The sequence below is a fragment of the Triturus cristatus genome, chromosome 12 (genome assembly GCF_964204655.1).
Source record: "Triturus cristatus chromosome 12, aTriCri1.1, whole genome shotgun sequence".
NCBI classification, from domain to species: Eukaryota; Metazoa; Chordata; class Amphibia; order Caudata; family Salamandridae; genus Triturus; species Triturus cristatus.
The window spans coordinates 313,980,981-314,003,429 of NC_140595.1; the positions used below are offsets into that span (position 1 = coordinate 313,980,981).

General features: G+C 43.4%; 1 long non-coding RNA gene across 1 annotated transcript in view; it reads right to left on the reverse strand.

The window, feature by feature from the left end:
- Positions 1–1,284: 1,284 nt before the first annotated feature.
- Positions 1,285–22,449, reverse strand: part of LOC146775956 (uncharacterized) — a 31,317-nt gene continuing 10,152 nt past the window's right edge. The window contains exon 2 of the long non-coding RNA XR_014972019.1: positions 1,285–3,227. This is a non-coding gene — a long non-coding RNA (uncharacterized LOC146775956). The remainder of the gene's footprint in view (positions 3,228–22,449) is intronic.

The following is a 22,449-nucleotide window of genomic DNA, read 5'->3' on the forward strand; positions in this document are numbered from 1 at the left end:
ATTGTCAGAAAACAACTGAAAAAGTTGGCAGTACTCTAAAACGTCGTGTAGAGATAGCTAGGATTGAAATAAACTAATTTCTTACTGGATTAATCAAAAATTGACGAGCTCAATGCTCCAGGATCCTCACAGAAGGAGCCGGTAAAAAGAACTGGCCTAACTGTCACCTGTGGTGCATGATGGGAGCTGGGGGGCTCCTGGAGGTCTTAAAGGCACGGTATCCAGGTTATTGGAATTCTTCAATGCAGGGTGCCAGTTTTTTAGTACTGTGATGTTTTGTCATATATGCAGTTTATGGGCTAATTGCCTGCTATTACCTTCCTCTTTTTCTGAAAATAAAGGACTTTGTTGGAACACTTATGGAGTGCATGTTCTCTATTACAGAAATTATATGAGATTATTTTCATTTTAATGAAAAACCCATGTAATATTGGCATTATAGCCTATTTGAGCTATGGTAGGCTGCATGTCTATATACGTATGTTTTGAAGGTACTTCAAACATACACATATATATGTATTTTTGTATGTGCTCCGGGGTCCCACACGTGGGCAGGGGTTATTCAGTGCTTATGACTATTGATGAGTATCCAATGGAAGAGAACCATTGGCCCTACCACCATCAAATTCTTAAGTACTAATGGTGTTTAAATGTGAGGGAGCTCAAGATCCTTCTTTTGTCTTTTAGAATTGGTTTTAATTTATCACAATTAAGGCACTGGCACTTTAGAGGATCCGGTCTTTTTTAGAGTCACTTGTTAGAGTTTTCACTTGTCGTTTTTATAATGTTGCATTATTCTACCCAGTCTCTTGACATTTTACTGGTCAGATTTTTACTCGTCATACAGTGTGTCATTATTCTACTCTGTCATATTGCACTTTATGGAAATCGCTTGTTAGACTTTTCATGTGTTGTTTTTACAATGTCGCCGTGTTCTACCTTGCTTGTTATATTGTGAAGGTTTTTAATACCTTGAAACAATAAATGTACCATCTTGCACTAAGCCCAAGGGTAAATGTCTGTCCTGCTGCAGGCAGACCAGAAATGCAAAATGTTATTTGTGAAAGATACACTGTGAAATGCATAACAGTGCTGTGATACATGGACTAACGCTTACACTGCAGGGATCTCTGTTGGACACTATGCTCACTTGAGGGTGCACTCAGACTTTCATCATTCTGAGGTTGATAAAACGTGAACTATTAAGTTCAGAAACATTAAAGATGTGTTGCTTGCAATAACAAATATGTACCAAAAAAATCCTATATTAATAAAACTTATAACAACCACTAAAATTATCTTTATTTTCTATATTTACAGAACGGTTCACAACAATTTACTAATAAAAACTGTGAAGATCATACTATTGTCTATAATATTTGTTTTTTTAAATTTGTTTCTTTTTAGCTTTTAGCTGTTTGAGGCTTGCAGCTCTTCATAAGCTGCTAACGGGCTGGTCGTTCAGCTTTACAGTACATCGCATCTCACAGGGGTACTACTATGACACCACTTTACAGTGGGGTAATTCAATCTTTACTATTAATAAAGTATTTTTTTTTAAAACATGAAAAGGTGGTTGCTGTACAGGTGAAGGCACAGATGGCCATCTTTTAATGTTTTTAACATATGTTATTAGTAATAAAAAATGTGTAACGCTATGTTAAGACGGGAAGCACCAGTAACAAGCACCTGCAATGTCAATAGCTCTGCTGGTGACCATTAAAGGCCAAACCTATTTGCTTTCACATTGCTCGTTTTTTTTTTCTGATGCTACTAAGCATTGGCAAAAAGTATTAGCACAGTAAATAGTTCAAAATGTGAGTGAGACTTATTGGCTTTGTCAATTCTTCTTGCTCTTCACCTTATTTTGCAATTACATGACCTGTGGTAATTAAGTTCAGCAGCCATCTGCCTTTAGTTGCCTCAGTACCTCACTAAATATGTGTTCTGCAAACTGCGAGGAACTGTCTGGATACTGCAAAACGCCATGGTTAAGAATCATGAATGCTGTTGGGTGAGTTAGGGAATAGGCACCTCGGGCCCTATTATGTATAGGGCGCACTTTCCCTATTTGCGCCATGGCGCACATTAAAACAGGTGGACCGGGTGCAAACAGAGAAACTGCGCCTTATTACATGGAATGCGCTGCCCCCAAGGCAACCACGAACTCGTGCTGCCCTTGGGTAGCACATTCAAGTGAAATACGAGCGGCTTTCAAGCAGCTGCTCCATGTTTCACTGTGCAGGTGGCAGCCTGCCTGCACTTTTAAAGGGGATTAGAGATCCCCTTGCAGTCGGGTGCAGTGAGTGACTGCATCCACCTGCAAAGGGGATGTGATGTGCGCCTCCCGAGAGCTTCTTTGCCTCTACGCCCGCGTCTGTAATACAGTGCGGAAGCAGAGGCAAAGGGATTCCCTCATGTGCATGGGGCTCTCCCCCATGCAAATGAGGGAACGCGCTCTTGAGGAAGCGCTGGCGCTGTATGTGTGCCAGCACTTTAAGTATAACAGAAGGGGCTGCACAAGCGTCTGCGGCCCTTCTGTAATACCAAAGTGCCCAGTGGGTGCGCAAAGCGGGTGCAAATGCCTGTGGCGCCCCGGGGGCACTTTGTGTAATATGGCCCTAGATTTTAACTGCACTCTACCCTGGAGGTTGTAGCACCCACTCAGCACGACATTCTGGGACGAGGGGCTGAACGTGGGAAGTAGGAAGAATTCTAAGGAAGAGGCGTGGGGGGATCTGCAAGACTTGTTCCCCCTCTTCGAGCGCACTACTGTTGTAAATGCACTGCTGGGTAGACATAGAAGCGTAACTATATTGGCATCAAAGTTTGAGATTAAAGTCTTTGTTACGAAGAGAAAACACAACCTTAATAATTAAAAAAAAAATTACATGCATAGGGAAAACTCCCAAAACACAACAAATGAAAACTTTTGTAAAGAAACAAACTCCTGTAACGTCCGAATCGACATTCAGGCAAAACAACATTCAGCATAGGGTTCAAATGGTAGCTCGTGGTATAGAACAATATGGCAGAACTGCATGCACCACGTGTCTATTTAGTATTCTAAAAGTCAAGTTACTCTTCAATGTGGTGTTGAACGCTGCACCGAGTTTGGCACTGCTGAGGCCTTAGATTTCAGTAATCCATTATAATGTACGTCGTCACGGTCTAGTTTGTTTACTGCTTGAATAATTGCGGAAATAATACTCCTTGCCGCGATTTTTCTGTAAAAAAGAAAATGAATATCATTAATCAAATCAGTTGTAAACTTTACCAATCATTTTCTGTCTTCTCCCCGGAATATGCCAGGGAGTATCATATAAGCACCCTCTAAATCAACCAGAAATCTGAGGATTCGTAGTTCGCCAACATTAAGATGTTTTGGCAGATTGGGGGATAGATTTGGTCGAGTTACAATATTCCTTAAAGTTTAATTTAATAGGCTGAAAAGTCACCATAGTTTGTGCATGTTGTTATTCATTAAAAGAATAGTGTAACTTTCAAAACCACAACGTTTAAGATTGTATACTGGCCCAAATTTCAAATTCGTCTCTACAGAAACCCTCACGCCCTTCTACAACAGAATCAATAACTTGTATGCACAAAGAAGATTCCCAGATAGGAAAAGTTTTCCTACTAATGAAACAGGCATTATCAATTCAATTGGTCTCCCTTACCTTTGTATACAAGCAGGACCGATAGGCATTGCCGGTGCTGCTCTATTGTCAAGATCAACGTTCTACCTTCCACGTTTCTCCTACAGTTTTTTAGTTCTTGCCTACGCAGCGCGCATGCGCTGCATAGGAGGACCTTCAGCCGTCGTTCTGCTGTTTTTCGAAGCATACTCGTGCTTGTGGCGGCATGCACCTTGCGGGAGCACGCCACAAGCATGAGTATTTGCTTCGAAAAACAGCAAACTGTTCTCCCAGGTGCGCGTGCGCACCACTCGCGGGCTCAGCTCCTGCTCCCCCTCTCACAATTAACTTTTGCGGCCGTGGGGCCGCGCTTGTATTTCAGTGCTTGTCTATATTTGTAACACTCGGGAAATTGTATGCTTGGCAATAATATGGAAGTGAGACGTGAGTTCGAGTATATCACTGGCAGCAGCGATGCAAGCTTCATTCTCGTGCGTGCACACACAGTAGAGGCAATAGCATTGTAAGCATTGCTCGTGCACACAAAACAAGTCGATCAAAGACAGCTACAGTGCAAACACCTCTTCGCCCCCATTTCCACCTCAGACACCCGAGAACACTTACAGCATAGATAGCAGCAGTACAGCAAGCTTCACAGCGACTGATACACACTGTACAACTAAGGCAACAGCAGAGGTGTTGCAAAGCTTCACTCTCTAACACAGAGTAAGGACAGCACGAGTAACTGCAGTGCAATCACTCAACTGCACTTCAATCACCCCTCCCCCAACATACAAGAGAACGTGCAGTATAGATAGCAGCACAAGCGTCACTCACACAGAGGTCACACACACAAAACAAGTTCATCGTAAGAAGCTGCGGTGATTAACTTTCGCGACCGCAGGGCCGCGCTTGTATTTCTGTGCTTGTCTATATTTGTAACACTCGTGAAATTGTATGCTTGGCAATAACATGGAATTGAGACATGAGTTTGAGTATATCACTGGCAGCAGCGATGCAAGCTTCATTCTTGTGCGCGTGCACACATTAAAGGCAATAGCATTGTAATCATTGCTCGCGCACACAAAACAAGTCGATCAAAGACAGCTGCAGTGCAAACACCTCTTCACCCCCATTTCCCCCTCTCACACACCCGAGAACACTTACAGCATAGATAGCAGCAGTACAGCAAGCTTCACAGCCACTGATACACACGGTACAACTAAGGCAGCAGCAGAGGTGTTGCAAAGCTTCACTCTCTAACATAGAGTAAGGACAGCACGAGCAACTGCAGTGCAATCACTCAACTGCACTTCAATCACCCCTCCCCCAACATATAAGAGAACGTGCAGCATAGATAGCAGCGCAAGCGTCACTCACACAAAGGTCACACACACAAACAAGTTAATCGTAAAAAGCTGCGGTGCAAGCACTCCCTTGTCACCCCTCCTCCTTCACAAGCATAAACACAGGCAAATAAGTGCAGTGTAGATGAAAGAAGATGTGGAAGTTTTCATCACACTGAGATACACAAACAGAATAAGTATATCACAAGCAGGTGCAGTGCAAGCATCCTCTTGGTCTCTGTCCCAAACATAAACACAAAACACATGTGAAGTACAGCTAGCATCAGCTGTGGATGCTTCCTTCACACTGTGATGCAACACTAAACGGCAGTGACATTGCAAGCTTCACTCTCACATTTTGCTGCTTTAATCTCACACACAGAACAAATATATCACAAGCAGGTGCAGTGCAAGCATCCTTTCATCCTCCCCTCGCACATAAACACAGGCGAACAAGTACAGTGTAGATGGAAGCAGCTGTGTATCCTTCCCTCACACTGAGATACACCAATGAGTGGCAATTACACTGCAAGCTTCGCTCTCACACGTTGCAGCTTCACTCTTACACACAGAACAAGTATATCACAAGCGGGTGCCATGCAAGCATCCTCTCATCCTCCCCTCAAACATATACACGAGGACAAGTGCAGTACAGGTAGAAGCAGCTGTGGATGCTTCCCTCACACTGAGATACACCAATGAGAGGCAATAACATTGCAAGCTTCACTCTCACACATTGCAGCTTCACGCACACACACACAACAAGGATATCACAAGCAGGTGAAATACAAGCATACTCTTGGTCCCTGTACCAAACACAAAGACAAGAGAACAAGTGTAGTACAGGTAGCAGCAGTTGTGGAAGCTTCGCTCACAGTGAGATACAGCAGTGAGCAAGCTTCACTCTCACGCGTTGAAGCTTCACTCTCACACACAGAGCAAGTATATCACAAGCAGGTGCAGTGCAAGTATGCTGTCATCCTCCCTCCTCAAACATGAACACAAGAGGACAAGTGTAGTACAGGTAGCAGCAGACTGTGGAAGTTTCGCTCACAGTGAGATACAGCAACACTTCGATTGTTTAGTCTTGTGGGCTCATGCTTAAATGAATAACTTCTCCATACTACAAATAACCTTGCCCAACATATAAGGTAAAAACAACGACTGACTTGTACAACATAAGCTTCTTCTCCCCTTCCCCATTCGGAAATTGTCCCAGCTGCAGAAGGATCATGCACTAGTGGGCTTCTTAGCCTAGGGCACATGTTTGACTCTCAAGCATTGGCGTAGCCAATAGTTCTCGCCTTTGGGACCTTATAAGTGTTAGTTATCCAGCACAAAATCCTTGGTGCAACAACATCAAGTGTTGTATGGCTAAACACTTATAAGGTCCCAAAGGCGAGACCTATTGGCTATGCCAATGCTTGTCTTATTATTATTGTGCAAAAGTGATGCAAAGGGTATCATTATAAGTCAGAATGGAACATTTATGAAATACCGAAAAATTTATTTTATGGCACAAAAAAAGTCAACAAAGAAGATTTGACCAAATAATTCAATATATGCAATAAGATTTCACTTGACCGTGTGTATTTGTATGTGGCATACACATTAAAACCAGTGCAATAAGTGCTCAGTGCACTGTGAACATATTGTGCTCAATAATTGTGCAGGCGGCCCAAGAAAGGGGGAATCACAGTAAACAAACAAGACGGCGGGAAGAACCCATTTGCAAGTGCAGATTAAAAAATATTGAAGAAAGTTAAGTCCAAAAGAAGCCTTGTTTAGGTTTTAATCCATTTATAGTCTAGTCCTATTTTCATGTTTGCGAACACCCCCAGGGAGGTGCAGTCCTCTTTATAGTTCAAAATGGAACATTTGAACAAGCATTTGCAATTCAATAGGTCTCGCATTTGCGAGTATTTGAGGTATCAGCGTTGTAAATGTAATTGTTTCTTACTTATGTGTTTTGGAGTGAATGTATGTGGTGTGTAGTGGAATTGTGTGGTATGTTGTGCAGTGGAATTATGTGGATAGAAATGATTTATGTGGAGTGGGATTGTGTGTTATGAGAGTAATTATGTGGTATGGTATTTTGTGTTGTGGAGTGTTATGAAGTGGAGTTTAATTATGTTGTGCGCTGTTTAATTTTGTGGTGTGTTGGGGAAGTATTTTGTGTGGATTGTATGTATGTGGTGTGTTATGTAATTGTGTTGTTGTTTTGTATTATGTGTTTTGATTTTTTTGTTGAATTATGTGGTGTGTAATGGTAATGTGTTGAGTTGATTAAACACTGCCCCAGACACTTCACTCAATAAAAGCAGGAGAAAAGTGGTGATGAAATAAAGGCCTCTAAATGGGGAATACCATCAGAGATTCGGTTAAACTGTGACCTACTCTATTATACAAAGAGTACTTAAAAAAGACAACACCTCATGACCATACCATCACACCCTTGGTTAAGGTACTACATTAAGTGGTGAATTTCTCTTTTTAAATGTATCTTAGCCATCGGCTAATAATTAATAAAAAAACATTGTTTGAAAATATTTTCTTGTGATTCAAGAGCATAATAAAATTGCCATAGGTCCTATAACAAATGACAGGTAGTAGAAATGAATACAGTTGACCATAAACTGCTGTCTGGACGGGGAAATAGACTGAGGAATGTTTGTGCAGATTAACATAGAGTCGGAGAGACCAAAAGTAAATACTGCAAAAAAACATTTGACAAAATGTAAATGGAGTTTGCGAAAATTGATGCAGCAGGGGTCCTGTGCTCCATTAATGACTTATACTGGAAGCAAAAGATAAAGGCTCGCTCCGACGATTAAAATGTGTCAAGAGGGCATTTGGAGGTGAACTAATGGCTTTGGAAAAAACTATACCTTGACAAATGATAAATATTCATTTCAGAAAATACTGCAATATAATTTACCAACGCAGCTGATTATACCAAATGTAAAGTAGGAGAAGAAAACTATTGAATTTTTAAGACAATACTTATTATTTATGAATGTATTAAAAATGTTTAGTCACCCCAGGTTGTTTGCAGCCCTGGAAAATGTGCTCATATCGGCTTCACTGAGTACTGCCCCGTCAGTGTAGAGCAGAGGTCTTCAAACTGTTGGAAGTTGAGCCCCCCCCAGCTGAATTTTTTCAGATGTTGGGCCCCCCCACCACCTGACAAATTTCTGGAATCTGTTACACTACATAATCAACCGCCACGCGCATATCCCGGGCCATATACGGCAAATAATGTTCCACAATAAGAGTGTTTAGTAAACTGCAGGTTTGTGAGTGGGTATGGTGAAATGACAGAAGCTTATTACACAACTTAAAACATAATTATCCAAGATAAAATGTGCGCAAATTATTTTTACTAGGATGCTTTGCTTTACACATGGCATAGATTGATAATAGCACCACCAACATAAATGTGACGGGTGTGCCTCTTTTTCGCAACAGAGATGGTCAATCTGTGGATGGATTTTTGCTACTGCCATCCTCAGGTTGTGCTCCACATCCAGTCTTGAACGGTACTTAGTCTTTATTATCGCAAGTGCTGAGAACCCAATCTCACATAAATAGGATGAGCTGAAAGGCAAGAGAGTTTTGATCGCAGTTTCTCTTAAAGCTGAATATTCTGCAGACATTTTCAGCCAACTAAGTAACTGTAAGGGAGACAGTGTTGACAGATTTTTCGAGCACTCCCTAGCTCAGAGCTCATACACGAGAAACAATTCTTCTCTAGAAATCATTAACAAACATTTTAGGCAGCATCATAATGGGATAATTGCCCACCAACCAGTTATGGATCCGAAGACAAAGGTGAAAGTCCACAGAGAGGGCGCTGAATGAACACCTAATTGAGAATTCCTTAGTGGTATGATAAGTTGCTTGGCTGAAGCAGTGTGGGTTTAGTACACGTCGGGCTTATGTTTTTAAAAAAAATAGAAGTAATAATAAATTAATGATGTTACCTATTTTACTTCAGATCAATGTTGTCTGACAGACTTTGTGGTGGCAGGTACATGTTAAGAATTTTGCGTGTCCTTGACCTCTCTTGAGTCCCGGTGAGTGTTGCGGCTGTGAGAGCGTGAGCCAAGATTCATGCCTGCATAACAGAGTATTTGTAATTCCTAACACCTCCAAGTGCGTGTCAGCTAAGACACAAAACTCTGCATATCTAGTCCAGACCTTTTGTGTTCTATAGTCACGATGTTACTATGGGCCTCTGTATGTTGCGTGGCACAACCTAAAGTGCCTCTGGGTGGTTAATAAATATTATTAAATAACTACTCTGCATAACTCAGCATACTAACAATGCAAATGTTAATTATTGAATTAGTACCTTCAGGGCATGAAATTAGAGAGTGCATTGTTGTTATTTTGCTTTTACATAGCGGTTGCTACAGCACGTTTTGTCATTTCACGCTGCATAGGAAAACAGAGCCATCTCTCTCTCTGAAGCTCTCCTTCATTTGATCTCTATCACACTCTGCCTCGTACTCCGTTCCTCTCTTTTCTGTTCTATCTCACTTAGTTGCTCTTTCCCTTTCTCTCTCATGCTCGCCAAAGTATTACAGTCTGTATTTCAAGCCAGTGTTTGCCGGTAGGACCCACCAACACACATTTTAGGCACTAGCACTTATGTTTTCTTAACATATAATTTGATCCCAAGTAAGAGAGAAAATTCAAAAAGGGAAAAGGAGGAAGAGAAAAACGGATAGATAGAGACAAAGGGAGAAAAAGGAGGAAAATGAATGTGAAAGTGTGAGGTAAAGGGGAAGGCAGTTCTGGCGGTAAATGCTAGAGGCATGAGGTGAAATCAAGACAACGCAGCCTCAGTATTCACCACCTCGACCTTTGAAAGCACTGACCACGTTCTTCTGAGAAATGTTTAGCAGGGCACTTATTATTTTACAAATTAAGCACTGTCATAATTCGTAGAGCTGAAATGCTTCAGCTGCAGTTGGAGGCAAGGAGCCTCTGCTGTGAAATCGAACGCAAAAGAACAGGACTGTCCATTCCTCTGCTTTCGGTTTTAGCAGAGAAGAGCGACTTCCTGCCTCCCACTGCAGCTGAAGCATTTCAGCTATATGAATTAACCCCCTCCAGGGACAGTTAATGTGTCTGCTCTTAACATAACAAAAGCAGGGGCACGTAGTGCCACCTCAATTTACCCTCCCTCCCCCCTCCAACCCTCCCCTCTGTTACCGGAGTTCTACAAGAAAAAGAAACCCCATTTGAAATGGGTGAAGACTTGCAAGGCGTGACAGTGAGACGAACAAAGGTAAGATTTTAGAGGAGTGCGCGCCCCCCCCTGACATTGTGTCGCGCCCCCCTGGAGGGGCGCGCCCCACAGATTGAAGAACTCTGGTGTAGAGAGTGAGTCAACCTTATCCAGGAGGATTTAAGGGGTAAATTAAATATGTATCCGCATGAAATTATGAGCTCCTCAAATGTGTTTGCCAGGCTGGATGGCTGATGAGCCTTCCGTCCATCCACCCCAAAGAACAGCCCCTTGTCCTCAGCCTACGAGAGTTTCCTTTTCGCCCATATGACCAGAACAGTACTGAACATTAGCTTAAGAGATTTTGTACAGATTGAGAACCACTGATATTGCAAAAGCACATTGCTAGGTCGATACAAGATTGCAAATCTTAGGTACAGAACAATTGAAATGAGTGATATTATGCAAATGAGGGCATGTTGTTAGGCTCTGACTGAGCAGATTAAGTTGATTCCTGTTTGTTAAAAAAAAAAACTTTTGATTAACTGTCAGACGTATTTTGCCCTCGCTCAAACTCTAGCAAGGAAAAAACTGATCTCTTTTTATTTCTATCATCCACATAGCTCTTTTCGAACATCAGAGGTCGCTTCACAACACATTGGCAAGTGATGCTTAATATTAATGAAGTCTTGAAAATAAAAAATGCAGTGACATGTTTTTCTGCTCTGACATGTTTTTCTGCTCTGAAATCCGTGAGGCGGGTTCCTGTGAAGAGTTTAGTCAATCATTGTTCTAAAATAAAAACACTCTTGCTCGATGTATGGAAACAATATGACTTGCACTTTGTAGGAGGAACTGCAAGAGTTTTCAAATGACAAGAAAATGGCTCCTCTAAAGTGACACAGAATTGCAAGAACACGTCATTATTGAGGTCCAAACTTGTCAGGTCTGCGTGATGGCAGATAGGCCGGCAGAGCTGGATACGGAATTAATTAGCATGATCTTTCTCAGCATTGAGTCAGGTAGAAGACGGGAAGCGGTTAATTAAGGAATAAATACAAACAAATCAAAGATCCCCGAAAAGTGCACAGCTTACCAGAGTGCAGGAAGCTTGGTTTCTGCTGTCAGCTTTTGTCGGAGTATTTTAGATCTGCGCTTCCATGAAGAAAAACAAGCAGTGTTGTGAAGGTGTAGTACCACTGTCTTGTCCCTAGGTGTCCCTTGGGATCTCTTTTGGCCACATATGGTACTGCATCCTACAACATGGCTAGGGAAAGGATATGCCGCAGCGGTGAGAGCTGCCGACTGGGGAGCTGGGGATCCGTGTTTGAGTATGGTGTCGGCTCAACATCCTGTGATAATGGGCTGATTGTGCGCTATATAAATAAAAGCGACTAATGTAAAATAACATAAGAATTAAATGCAGCGATCTCAGGTGGCAGGCAAGCAGTGTCGTGCAGGGGGTCAGGGAGATTAAACGAGGGGTTGTGGGGTACTGCAAGCAGTGTTATGGCAGGGGTAGGCACTGGGAGATTAAGTGACGGCAAGCAAATGAAGTGACCGTCGTTTCATTGCACAAGTAAACAGAGCAGTTAACGAGCAAAGAGGAAAGCCAACTAAAAAAAGAATTCTCTCAAAGTATAAATAACCTGAACAGTAAGAACACATGTAAGAGGGGTAGTCCTCATGGGAGGATACAAAATTCCCAAAGGAGGGACTACCAAGTGTATTCACCAATGAAAAGCCAGCATTTCTAAAGGACAGCTAGAGGAGCCAATGAAAATGATGGCTGTTTTTTCAAGGCCATATCCCAGATATAGCATGTCTCCAAGAGACAGCACAAGCGCTGCCTTGGCGAGACCTAAAAACACCAATACGGCAGCATAGGAAGGACACAGGGCAAACCGACACAAAAGTAAGTTGCCATTGTTTTGATAAATTCATATCTTTTTTTCTTTATATTTGTTAATGCAAGATGCAACACATTACTTAGACAAGTGTTAAACCTAGCGAAAAACAGACCAGCAATTAGGTAACACTGGATCCCTGTTTGGTAACACATGAGTAATATAATAAGCCACAGCTACCATACTTGAAAGTTTAGACTACAATTGGCCAAAACAGTGATTTAATTCTCAACTTGTCACCACGTTTATGCTTAACCAATATTAATCAATAAAACAGTCTGGGAAATTCTTTTGATTTATTATTCATGGTTCACAAATAACCTGTGTGATTAAGGGATGCATGTCGACGACTGGCTGCTAAAAGTTGGCTCATCACAGCCCACGTCAGGATGGCGGTCATTGTTCTTTCATCCCTTGAGTTCTCCATCAGTGAACTGAAGTCTCATCTGACAACTACACAAAGGTTGCCCTTCATAGGGGTCATCCTGGACACCGTAGTGTTCAGAGCCTTTCCAATCCTGCAACCAAGTCTGGGGGATTCTGGCTATGATCCCAATGTTTTGGGCTCTAACCTGGGTCTTGGTGAGGGTGGTTTTTAGACTTCCTGGGCTCCTAGTCGCTTCATCATCTTGGTTCCTTGTACTTGCTGGAACATGCAGGCCTTGTAGTGGAACAGCCTTTTCCAGAGGGTGCAACACCGGAGCTGCCTATACGACATCATCTACATCTTGGAGAATCCAGCAGGGGACCAGCAGTGGAGGCAGAAGGACACCAATTTGTGATTGAGCAGGCCGTTCTCCCTTTCTCCACCAGAGTCTCACAGTACTGACAGATGCATTATCTCTGGCTTAGGGCGATCATCTGGAAGAGGTGGAGATAAGAGGTACCAAAGGGCCTGAAGTTCCACATAAATTGTCTGGAACTTTGTGTCATCTGGCTGGCACTGAAATCCTTTGTCCCGTCAATCAGGGGGGGACCAGTGCAGATCCTGACAGACATTGAGCCAGGAGGCACTGCACCTTTAAAGATGGCTGGGCGATCAGGGGATATCCCTGGTAGCCAACCATCTGGCAGGGTCTCTCAATGCCAGGGCGACAAGTTCAGCAGACATCTACTAGCAGACTCTAAATGGTGTCTTCCTCCCGGGAGTAGCTCAGGGCATCTGCCCAGTGAGGCGTGCCCTGGTTTGACTTTTTATCATCGAAAAGATGCCTTGTCTGGATCACGGAGTGCTGGACTTCCCGCTAAGGTGGTCCCAAGTGGACGTATGCCCACTGCTGCCTCGATTTCTTAGGAAGTGCAAAGCAGACATGCCCAGTTCATATTGATAGCCCTGTATTGGGACTGGAGAGAACGGTATTAGGACTGCTCAGCCGAAGCTTTTTCCGGTCCGATCCTTTTGCCTGTTTGGGAGAACCTCCTATCTCAACAACAGGGCAGATTTCTGCACCGGAATCTCAACAATCTGCCCCATCTATACCTGGAGATTGAGTGGCAATAACGGAGCAGCTTAAACTTACCTACTGAACTGTTAGAGGCCATTCATGTGGCAAGGCATCTTCTGATGAAATCCATCTATATGGCGCGTTGGGTCAAGTTTGTTGCCTGGTGTTGAGACTGTCTGCTTGATCCACGAGAAGCCAATTTATCTCACATTTTTGTTGTGTCGTTGGTCCAGCAAGGCTTTGCAGTAGGCACAGTTAGGGTTTATATGTCAGCTCCCTCTGCCTTTGATGTTTTCCCTGATCAACCTTCCTTATTCAAGTCACTCGTAGTGATGAGTTTCCTAAAGGGCTTGTCAAGCGTTTCCACTGTAGCCCTGCATTATGCTTCAGTGGGACCTTAACTTGGTCATATCAGTGCAAGCACCATACACCACTTTTTTTCCAAACAAATTGGTTCTGAGAACGAGGGCTTCTGTTCTTCAATTGGTTGTCTCGCTCTGCCATGTGGACAAGTCTATTGCCCTTTCTGTGTTTTTCTCACAAGAGGAAGTGAGGTTTCACTTGCTTGATCCAAGGCGAGCTCTCCGTTTTTTTCAGTGAGCTCACAAAAGAATACTTAACTGACAACCAGCTTTTCGTGAGCTATGCCAGTGCTAAGAGGGGGAAGGTGGTGCAAAAACGGACCCTGACTACGAGGATCATTCTGTGCATTAAGACCTGCTGTGCCCTGACCATGAAGGAGCCTCTTGAGTGCCTACGGACTCATTCCACCGTAGCTAAAGCTGCCTCAACGGCGTAGACATGGGTTGTTCCTGTCATAGACAGCTAAGTTTGTGAAAACATTCACCAAACATTGCTGCCCTGACAGTCAAGTATGCAGATAGGGTCATTTTGCCCCTCTGTTCTGCACAACGTTTCGGTGTGAGTAGACTCCTTAGTCCCTCCTCCTATTGGGCGGTAGTGCTTAGGTATCGATTCTTAAGATGCAGAATCTGCGTTTAGAAGTATCTATCAGAAGAACAAGTTACTTACAGCGGAATTGTTCTTTCTGATGAATTCTATATCTAACCACAGACTAGTCACTGCCCTCCCATATCACGAAGGCAAGCTGAGTGTCCCATTTTAAGGAGGCCTATAACATACCATTCCATACTGACTACAGTGAGGAAAATCTGGTGGAGGGGAATGACGATTCTCCAATTTCTATACAGAGAGAATCTTGATTTCATTTAAGACATCGGAGGCTAACATTATGCATATACTTTTATTTGCTGCCCAAAACTGTTTATTGATAGATTATGATTATGAACCTTACTGTTTTTTCTTAAAACTGTATTCTATCCTCTGGTATAGATTTCTAACTCAAGGTTTGTTTCTGAGCTCTTATTGCCATAATACCTTTTAGGTTACTCGTTTTTGGTATTTGTTTCCTTTTTTACACCTTTCCGAATTCTAAACTGTTTTTCTCCCTTGATGAAGTTAAAATGGGGATTATGGGCTTATCCAAGAACAAGGCTCCTGGGCCTGACAGAATTCCCCCTAATTTGTACATCAGAGACATGGTGGTATGGGCTCCCACCTTGACCTCAGTTATTACTGTACTGTCAGAACTCCCCAATGAGTACTATATATTGGCAGCTAACAGGAAAGAAAGGAGGTCGCAGCTATAATTAAAAAAGCCCTCCAGTTTACTAAGCTGTCTCCGCTGGATTTACCAGCGGTGGAAACGTCAGTGATCCACTTGAAATCCGCGACGGAGGCCCTTGTGTGCATGGTTGTATATAGGCCTCCTTACTATATGCAGGAGTTTGCTCAGACCTTTGCTGAGGCCATAGCCCCTTTAGTGGTAGACCATGCTAATGTTCTCCTGATTAGGGACCTAAACTACTGGGCAAATGCTGAAAATGGGGGACTTCAAGCCTCTGACCTTACAGATGCCTTAAGCAGTATGAACCTAGAACAATTAGTGAATCTCCCGACCCACATTAAAGGCCACATACTGGATCAAATTTGGACTTTGAAATTCCCGTTGCGGAACTTGAGCATAGTCCCTTGCAGGTGGTCAGACCATCATCCGATCTCATTTTCGGTAGTCAGGCCCGGTTACGACATCTAGGAACTGGGCCCGGTCAATCTCACTGACTTTTGTGGGTACCTGGGGAAATCCTTGTTGGTTCCTCTGAAGGATATTGATGGCTACGAGCAAAATGCATCCAACTGGCTGAAGGGGCCTAGTGACATCCACCCTCACAGTCATAGCTCCAGAAAGACTAGAAGCCATGAGGCCAACAAATGGTTCTTGGAAGATATGAAAATGGCGAAAATTATCCTTTGACTCGCAGAAAGGAAATGGCGGTCAGAATATTCGCCAGATCTGAGAACCCTACTTCTCCAACAGCACAAAGTATACAAGTCACTTGTAAGGCAAACCAAAGTCGGCCACTTTACGAGTAAAATCTTGAAGGCCTCTAATAAATCCAAGGAGATTTTTAGGATCCTTATTGAACTATCCAATTTAGACAGGGTGACTCTTCCGTTCATACCCTCGCAGATTTTATGTGACACCCTCAACGCCTTTTTTGTTAATAAGATTGATGCCATAAAAAAGAGCATCCCATGAGCTCGCTACCAACCCATCAGCAGGAAACATGAACAGTCACACTCTCCCGCATTTTCCTCATGTTTGTCAAGACAATCTTACAGAGTTGATGGCGAAAGTCAAGTCAGGATCACCCAATGACCCTTGCCCCCCTGAGGTAGCCTCCTCGTGGAGACAGTTTGTTACAATTCCTTAACCACTCAATTGATTCGGGCCTGGTACCCAAATCTTTTAAAAAAGCAGTTATGGTACCCCTCCTTAAGAAAGTGGGAGCAGACCCCTCTGATATGGTGTCCCTTCTTCCGTACTAAGCAAAAATTCTGGAGACCCTTGTTGCCCATCATCTCTGTGAATTTATAGAGAATTCTGAGTTTTTTTACCCTAGTCAGGCAAGGTTCCGACCCGCTCACTCCACAGAAGCAGTGGTCACGTCGGTGATGAACGAAATGCGTAGGGAAGTGGACAAGGAGAACACACACGCATAGGTACTTCTAGACTTGTTGGCGGCCTTTGACACAGTTGACCAATTGTTGTTGGCTGACCGGGTCAAGGCCGCTGGGCTACGGGGTCCAGCATTGAACTGGATGATTTCTTTTTCGAAGGATAGATCTCAATCGGTTAGGCTCTTCCCTTACACCGTTACTGAGGTCAAGGTGAGCTGTGGTGTGCCCCAGGGGTCCTCGCTCCCCTCCCCCATTTATTCAATATCTATATTCAACCTTTGGTCGGCTCCCTTAAGAAGATGGTAGTGAACATCAATTACGCCGACGATATACAACTATTGTTTGCGATCAATGACAGCGTCCTAGCCAAGCAGCATTTTCAAAACTCCATGCGGTTCATCAGGGGTTGGATGAACGAAAACCATCTGAAACTAAACTCGGATAAAACTGAAATAGTCCTCACCAAGAATAGAACTGCCTGTTGGAACCCAATGTGGTGGCCAAGCGAGATGGCCCCCCCCCCCTCCAAAAAAAGCAGTAAAAAGCTTGGGGTTGATCATCGATGAGGATCTCTCATGTAAACAACAGATCAGTGCGGGGAATTCGGCCTGTTTTCTGCAACTGCGTCAGATAAAAAAGATCAGAAAGTTCCTCACGAGGGAGGCTCTGGTCTAAGTTATCATGGCCTTGGTTATGTCCAGAATTGATTATGCAAATAATCTCTATCTGAAACTCCCGAAACCCCTCTCGCGTAAGCTTCAGCTAACTCAGAACCAGGCCACCAGGCTGATAGTTCACCTGCCAAGAGGCGGCTCCATCTCGCGGGAGACCAAGGACCTTCACTGGCTGCCCATTGCGCAAAGATCCAGGTTCAAGGTATACTGCATGGCGTTCAAGGCATTACATATGAGCTGCCTGGGCTTTGTGAAAGATCGGATTGTACCGTCCGACAAGAGAACTGAGATCCAGCTTCCTCCACTACCTGGTCACTGGTCAAAGGATTGGAGGTCATAGGTTCTCTGTCACAGCCCCTCGAGCATGGAACACACTCCCTTTGGAAATTAGGCAGTCATCCCACTGCACTAAATTTAGGCAGCTCCTGAACACCTGGCTATTTAAACAGGCTTATCAGTAACAAGGACTTTATGACATGTCAGTACCTAGCGCCAAGAGACCTCCCCGGTGAACATGCGCTTTATAAATAGCCAATAACATAACAATGCTGCAGTCATTGAGGGTCCCCCGCAGTCATGGCCTCTTCCATCATTATTCCTGTATTCAGGAAGCGGGGGCAGGGACAATCCTCAATGTTATAGGTCCATTTCACTCGTCAATTCTGTAGTGAAAGTGGTGGAATATGTCATCCTCAGCAGACTGGAGATATGGGCAGAGGAACATAAAGTTTTATCTGATGTGCAGTATGGCTTTCGATCTGGCCATTCATATCTATCTATCTATCTATCTATCTATCTATCTATCTGATAGATAGACATATAGATATATACTGCCATTATGATGGCATATAGATATATACTGCCATTATGATGGCATCAACCGTGTACAAGAGCACTGGTAAACGGCGAAACCCCACCTGTTGGCAGTCTGCATTAGTGGCTATCAAGTCCTGCTGGAATTGATTTACATACAAGTTAAATAAAAAAGGGGCCATGATACAGCCTTGTCGTACACCCCTACAAATACTAAAACAGCGCGTACATTTCAAATCTGTAGAATAATTCACCGAATTAGAGCAGGCCTTGATTGCCACTAACGCAGATTGCCCACAGATGGGGTCTAGCCGTTTACCAGTGCTCTTGTATGCGGACGATGCCATCATTATGGCTATGACGGCAGTGGAAAATGGTAATGAAAAAAGTGTGTGGCAAGAACCACTACGATTGGATCAACCGGACCTGGAGTACCGACGGAGAGAGCGGTGCCCCCTTCCTGAGCTGTTACCAGGTTGAGGTGAGGTCTATTACTCAACAGTTGCGGGTAACAGCTCCTCTTGGTACAGACGGGCTTGAAATTTCGTCTGTGTTCTGTATCCTTTTTTGTTTAAATCACTTTCACACAAGCAGCAGCATCTTTCTAGGTCCTGACGAAAGCCCTGTCCACGTTTGGACTTTTGAGGCTGAAACATGTTGACCATTATTTTCCACCACACTAATGTGGTTTAAATCTGTACCGCTGGTGCACTGTTTTTAATCCTGGCAGTGGGCCTATCCGAATAAATGACATTTTTTATGCTCATTAGCTAGTCTTATCTTTCACTTCCCTCACATTTTCTCTTTGTTTGCGCTGCGCCCTCACTCACACTATTTCTTTAGAATACCTTATAAACACCCAAAACATCCCTGAGCTCCTCCCTCTCAGAGAGGGGGTTGTAGCCCTCAAAGGAACTAGCGGTTTCCTTTGGGAGGAGAATCCCATATGATGAAGCATGTCACCCTTGGTGAGTGAGGGATTTCGTCCTGTAAAGGGATCTGCCCACAGTTAGTTCTGTGGGCATTAGCCAATGGTTTTGTGTTGATCCAATCAGTCACTTCACAGTAGTGGTTCTTGCCACACACTTTTTTCATTACCATTTTTCAGTTCAGACCCAAGGATTCCATACTGTTTTGTATCTAATTATTGGGGATATAATCCTATGCAGGTCTCTAAATTATCCCCAGGACCCTCCTTTATGAACTCTTTTGTTTATTAGTTAAGGCGACAGTGTGCCTGCAGTCCCTGTTCAATTCTTTTGCTGCTTTTATGGATGAACTGGAGCTATCAGCTATCAGTTAATGTTAAAAAATCATCGTTTTATTTAGGTGATAGTGTTTTACCTAAGGCCAAAGTTTTCTCATATTTGGGTATATTGTAAGAGTATTCCCTGATTTCGCGTCCCTTGTTAAGTTGGAAAAAAGAAGAATTTGTACGGGCTAATGCAGCAGTTTCTAATTTCACCACACAATTAGATAAACGTACTATTAAGGCTATGTTACAGGTGTACAGAGCCAAATGTGTCTCCAAGGTGGTTTACGGGAGTGAGGTGTAGGGATATATCAAGCAGACAGAGCTGCAGATGGTGGAAAACACCTTTTTGCGATGCCTTCTGTGTGTCCCTCCGTCTGCCCCTACCTTCTCAGTTCACGAACAACTAGGAGTTGGAGATATAGAAGATATTATGGCATTTCATCCCCTTTCACTCTGCTTAGACATCTGGTCCATGTCAGACACAAAACTGAATAAAGAGATCCTAAAGGATTGTCCGTCCCTTGATCATGCTCATTAAATCCCTTGACTTAAATATATCAAGGAAACTTTGCATAACCTAGGTAGGGCTGAGCTCCTTAATTCACCAGAGCGCATAGTCAAAGCTGATCGGCCACAGCTTAAAGACCAGTTCATGCGGCGAAGGCCTCTGGATAAGGAACAGATGTCTTTAACAAAAATACATGTACGTAATCATTTCCTATGGAAAACAGTCCCCGCTATGGAGCCTTAATTATCAGTGGCACCTAGCAAGTATGACCAATTTTTACTCACCAGGTTTAGGATGTATTTGTTGCATTATTTATTAGCATTTCCCTGGGGCAGATGCTGGGGCCACACACATGGGTTCTGCAGCTGCGACACTGTGTCTCCGCAGGACACTTTACATTTTATCATGTTTTGTAATTTGTATGTGGTCCCCAGAAAGGCTTTTATTATTCCTATACTGAAGCGGGTGAACTTTACCCAAATTCAACCAGCCCTTATGTATCTTCAAATACTCCAGGAAGAAATCATTCTGAATGAGTCAGCTAATTGTAAGCCGCGGTGAGACTGATAAATAGTTATGAATATTAATTTGTCACATCTAGAAATGCTTTCATCTAGACTTGTATTTGCACATCTGTATCAGCACTCATCTTCTTATATCTCCAGGAGCTTTTACCTTTTTAATGTTTCTATATGACTTTTAACCATATTTTTAAAATGTTATTCTAAAGGATTTTATGTGTACGGCTTTACACATTGCCTTCACGTGTTGATATTTGTACATGAATCATTTTTAAGATGTTGCTTTTATGGTTTGTCCAAAAAACGAATAAAGCTTATTTTGACTGACTGATGGCAAGAGGGTGTTAAACTGAAGGAGACCCGAGCAGCGGTAGCAGCGGTGGGGCCCAGATTGGAAAAAAAGCTATACAGTGCCGGACCACATGCAAGCATGCTTGTTTAGCCTCCCCAAAGCAGATTATGTTGTTATGCAGGTTGCACATAGAACAGCTTGAAATCCCGGAACACTGCCACCTGACAGGGACAAAGAATGGATGTTTTCGGCAAGAGTTTAATCTATGGCAGCAGTGTCAATTAGAGCAGCAAGGGTGATGGCAATCCTTGGTTGATTTGATTGCCAGATGTGGTCAAACATTTAACCATATCCCTGCCACCTGCCAGACCAAAAAAAGAAGCAAATGCTGTACTCCATGAAGGGGAGCAAGCATCTGCAGCACTGGATGGTTAAGAGCAACATCCATAATGCCTGAGGTTCAAAATAGAATTTCAGACATGCCATTGGATGGAGAATCGGAATTTGCCTAGTACCAGGACGGTAAGTTCCAATTCTATTAAGGACACGGAGGTGAGGATTATGCTTTATTCTCTCTTCGCTTTATTCTTATAAAAAAACACAGCAGCCAGAGAGATTTCACAGTAATCATTGAACATTAACCATAGAAAAAACTACAACTCCCTACAACCAGGGAGGTATACTGTAATATAGTACATCATCTGTTTCCATAAATCATTATTCAAAGTCCTCTGTCTGCTTCCTCCCTTCCTTTTTCTTCGTGCAAGTCACGCCATCTCATCATTGGTCCTGTTTAGATCCGTCATTCCCTGAAAGAACCAAGCAACGAGGTCAGTAATTGGTAACATTTGGAAGCATGCGATGCAACAGCAACATATCAAAGAACAGTCAGACCGACATGCAAAAAGCCTTTAGCAAACCATTAATAAAGAAAAGTGGTTACTTACAACCATACGGGCGGGTTCCCACCAAAGGTGCCCCGGGCGGGATAATCCTCACCTCCGTGTCCTTAATAGAATTGGAACTTACCGTCATGGTACAAGGAAAATTCTGATTCTATGTCAGGACCGGAGGCTTCGGATTATGCTAGTTCAAAGCTTACTTACCACTAACTGTGCCACATTAAGTACCGGTTTAAAATAAAACCTCTTGAAGGTAGAGTCCGAAGACCAGTCCGCCGCACGCATTAAATCCTCCAAACGCGAACCCAGCGCAAAAGCTTTCGAGGCCATAGCACCTCTGGTAGAGTGGGCACCAAACTGCTTCGTGTCAATACCAGCCTCTTGCATAACCCATCGCACCCACCTAGCTATGGTGGCTGAAGAGACCGCTTTGTGTGGCTTCTTGAGAGCTATTAAGAGTTGTCGCTCGCCCGGAGGGCAGATTTCCTGTGTTAAGTCCTCGTATGCCTTCAGGCAGTCCACCACACATAACTTCGGTGAGTCACGGAAAGCCGGGTACGAAATCGTTCGTGGATGAGACTTAGTCCTGCGACCTATCGGAAACACAACCCCGTCTGGGGAAAAAAATCGCGCCGAGATGTCCAGGGCACGAACATCTGAAACTCTCCTGCAGGAGACCAAGCATAAAAGCATAGCGAGCTTGGAAGATAGCTCTTTCAAAGATAGATATCTATTAGGTTGCCATGAAAGAAAGAAATTCAAGACCCTGTTGACGTCCCAAAGGACGGAATAACGAGGCTCCGGGGGTAAAGATAATCTTACACCCCGTAGAAGTCTGCAAATCATCGGATGTTTCCCAATTGGTGCTCC